The 4,109-nt window shown below is 43.7% G+C and overlaps 1 non-coding gene across 1 annotated transcript; it reads left to right on the forward strand.

Moving 5' to 3' along the window:
- The first annotated feature begins 3,458 nt into the window (after nt 1-3,458).
- On the forward strand, nt 3,459-3,531 carry TRNAF-GAA (transfer RNA phenylalanine (anticodon GAA)). The gene has a single exon. It is a non-coding gene; the product is annotated as a tRNA-Phe (tRNA).
- Nucleotides 3,532-4,109: the final 578 nt, after the last annotated feature.

Below are 4,109 nucleotides of genomic sequence, written 5' to 3' on the forward strand. Positions count from 1 at the left end.
AATGCATCCCGGGGTGAACAAGACTTAGCCGGCTTTGAAAGATACTAAAAGTCACGGCGCCGCCAAAACTAGTCTTTGACAACTTGATGCAAGTAAATAGAACTTTTTTGAACCATGGGATGAATAAAATCCAATACATTTTCTTCCTCTTGCTGATGCATCAGACTAGAAAAACAGAAGCAGGTCAGAAAAAGTATCTTCGCGGTCCGAAATGACTTCCATGACAAAAGCTACAATTGCACAGCTGAAGATTCTCAGCTTCCTCAGGTTGCAGGCCGCTTCTTATTCCATACACACAAAATGAGAAGCATAACCACTCCTTCCTAGAAAAGGCAATATCACTTATTCAACCAATTTCCTTGCGGAGTCACTTCTCTTGCAGGGTCCCAAAAGACACAGTATACACGCAAGTCATTTGGATTTTGCCTTTCACTTTAGTTTGAAGAAAGATGTATGATTGTATTCCTTTTATCAGGAAAATTGGGTGAAAATGGCTACGTCAGATGAAAAGCAAAGCTTTAAAGCGAAGAAAGATTACAAACTGTATGACTTTTTCAGGGAAAGTGGCTCAAAATGGCTACGTCAGATGAAAAGCAAGAGGGTTAGCAGCTAGATAAGGTTCCTTTCGAAAAGAGAACACTTGGAGCATTTTCCTTCACTCTGGTCCTTTGGTAGTACTACGGCTGGTTTAAGGCTTCTTTAGAGCAGTGTATTTGGACTCCTCAAAACCTCTATCTAGCTTTAAAAATGTAAAGCCATATATTGCTTCCCACGTTGCATTTCATTGATTTCTAGCCTACTCGCATGAATTTGAACAATCTTGAATATTGTAAACTGACTTTGTGAAGATCCACCAACATTTTCTTTTTTGATTTCAGTGAAATGTATTCACAGTGCCCTGTGAGTAGACTTTGCTGTGTCACACATTTCACAGAGTCTGATTTCCAACGTACAGATTTGCTGAGAGGAGGAGTTTCAGGAGGCAGAGTCAGTACAGGAATCACAGCTTGCAGGCAGCAAGGTACCATGGGAGCTGCAGTCCTTAGAAAATGAAAGTAAAGAGCAGAGAAGAAGCTGAACACCATGCCGGAAATCCAGGAAATTGTGGAAATAGATGGCCAGCAGAGAAACAGCAATCACAACATAAAAGGAGGTTACTGACGCAAGCTTACATTGGTTTGTCAAGGGGAACTATTGCTCCTATTGTTCCTATTGCAATTACCATGCTGATGTTTGAAAATAAAAGTGTAGGCTGGGACTTTAGATCTCCTTTAAGGTCTCTGGGACCCCTTCGCCTTGCCGCCACACACCTGCTGGCTTGCTCCTTTGGAATGTGCCAAAATAGCTCAGTTGGGAGAGCGTTAGACTGAAGATCTAAAGGTCCCTGGTTCAATCCCGGGTTTCGGCATCTGTTGTAGGTTTAAGGAGAGTCCACCTGTCTGTGAGCTGTTGCTTTTCTCATGAATCGGGCTAGCGTATGCTCCATTCTTTGGCTTCTCACCTGTCTGTTGCTCATGACAGAACGGTGGCTTAGTCTCACTGGCAATTTAGTCGTGAATCTTGCTGCCTTTTCTCTTTTCCGGCAACATGCATAGGCATAAAAATCTCAATTCTCCATAGGCTCCTGTCACACCAACTTATAGTAGCCAACAATTGCTGAGGAAAGCACACATCTTAAGCTGAAATAGCTCAGTTGGGAGAGCGTTAGACTGAAGATCTAAAGGTCCCTGGTTCAATCCCGGGTTTTGGCAACTGCCTGCGTTTCTTTTGGTGTAACGCTTCCCGGCAAGACTGGGCAGACCAAGACCAAGGTTTAGAAACTGGTTCAGTGCACATTAGGGTATCGGGCGCAGCAGAAAAGCAATTGTACAACTTCCCGCAGTATATGGTTTTCTCAGCCAACGTGCAAGGACATGTCCAAAATCTATTCTTCTCAATAGGACCAGGTTACACCACCACATAGCGCTGCAAAGCCTTGGGAGAAAAAAAGGCTGGCATGTTGCATTGTTGCAGCCCTCACCTGCGTTATGCCAATCAAACCAAGTGGAAGAGTCTGCTTCACAGAGGAAATGCAATGTGTCCGAAAGGAATGGCAGCGCGCAGCCGAGCAAAACAACTTATCAAATGCATTCCGGGGTGAACAAGACTTAGCCGGCTTTGAAAGATACTAAAAGTCACGGCGCCGCCAAAACTAGTCTTTGACAACTTGATGCAAGTAAATAGAACTTTTTTGAACCATGGGATGAATAAAATCCAATACATTTTCTTCCTCGTGCTGATGCATCAGACTAGAAAACCAGAAGCAGGTCAGAAAAAGTATCTTCGCGGTCCGAAATGACTTCCATGACAAAAGCTACAATTGCGCAGCTGAAGATTCTCAGCTTCCTCAGGTTGCAGGCCGCTTCTTCTTCCATGCACACAAAATGAGAAGCATAACCACTCCTTCCTTGAAAAGGCAATATCACTTATTCAACCAATTTCTTTGCAGAGTCACTTCTCTTGCAGGGTCCCAAAAGACACAGTATACACGCAAGTCATTTTGATTTTGCCTTTCACTTTAGTTTGAAGAAAGATGTATGATTGTATGCCTTTTATCAGGAAAATTGGGTGAAAATGGCTACGTCAGATGAAAAGCAAAGCTTTAAAGCGAAGAAAGATTACAAACTGTATGACTTTTTCAGGGAAAGTGGCTCAAAATGGCTACGTCAGATGAAAAGCAAGAGGGTTAGCAGCTAGATAAGGTTCCTTTCGAAAAGAGAACACTTGGAGCATTTTCCTTCACTCTGGTCCTTTGGTAGTACAACGGCTGGTTTAAGGCTTCTTTAGAGCAGTGTATTTGGACTCCTCAAAACCTCTATCTAGCTTTAAAAATGTAAAGCCATATATTGCTTCCCACGTTGCATTTCATTGATTTCTAGCCTACTCGCATGAATTTGAACAATCTTGAATATTGTAAACTGACTTTGTGAAGATCCACCAACATTTTCTTTTTTGATTTCAGTGAAATGTATTCACAGTGCCCTGTGAGTAGACTTTGCTGTGTCACACATTTCACAGAGTCTGATTTCCAACGTACAGATTTGCTGAGAGGAGGAGTTTCAGAAGGCAGAGTCAGTACAGGAATCACAGCTTGCAGGCAGCAAGGTACCATGGGAGCTGCAGTCCTTAGAAAATGAAAGTAAAGAGCAGAGAAGAAGCTGAACACCATGCCGTAAATCCAGGAAATTGTGGAAATAGATGGCCAGCAGAGAAACAGCAATCACAACATAAAAGGAGGTTACTGACGCAAGCTTACATTGGTTTGTCAAGGGGAACTATTGCTCCTATTGTTCCTATTGCCATTACCATGCTGATGTTTGAAAATAAAAGTGTAGGCTGGGACTTTAGATCTCCTTTAAGGTCTCTGGGACCCCTTCGCCTTGCCGCCACACACCTGCTGGCTTGCTCCTTTGGAATGTGCCGAAATAGCTCAGTTGGGAGAGCATTAGACTGAAGATCTAAAGGTCCCTGGTTCGATCCCGGGTTTCGGCATCTGTTGTAGGTTTAAGGAGAGTCCACCTGTCTGTGAGCTGTTGCTTTTCTCATGAATCGGGCTAGCGTATGCTCCATGCTTTGGCTTCTCACCTGTCTGTTGCTCATGACAGAACGGTGGCTTAGTCTCACTGGCAATTTAGTCGTGAATCTTGCTGCCTTTTCTCTTTTCCGGCAACATGCATAGGCATAAAAATCTCAATTCTCCATAGGCTCCTGTCACACCAACTTATAGTAGCCAACAATTGCTGAGGAAAGCTCTCGTCTTAAGCCGAAATAGCTCAGTTGGGAGAGAGTTAGACTGAAGATCTAAAGGTCCCTGGTTCAATCCCGGGTTTCGGCAACTGCCTGCGTTTCTTTTGGTTTAACTGTTCCCGGCAAGACTGGGCAGACCAAGACCAAGGTTTAGAAACTGGTTCAGTGCATATTAGGGTCTCGGGCGCAGCAGAAAAGCAATTGTACAACTTCCCACAGTATATGGTTTTCTCAGCCAACGTGCAAGGACATGTCCAAAATCTATTCTTCTCAATAGGACCAGGTTACACCACCACATAGCGCTTGCAAAGCCTTGGGGGAAA

This window comes from Staurois parvus, unplaced genomic scaffold (assembly GCF_062004578.1).
Source record: "Staurois parvus isolate SC_StPar_1 unplaced genomic scaffold, SC_StPar_1.0 ptg000126l, whole genome shotgun sequence".
In the NCBI taxonomy this organism is placed as follows: domain Eukaryota; kingdom Metazoa; phylum Chordata; class Amphibia; order Anura; family Ranidae; genus Staurois; species Staurois parvus.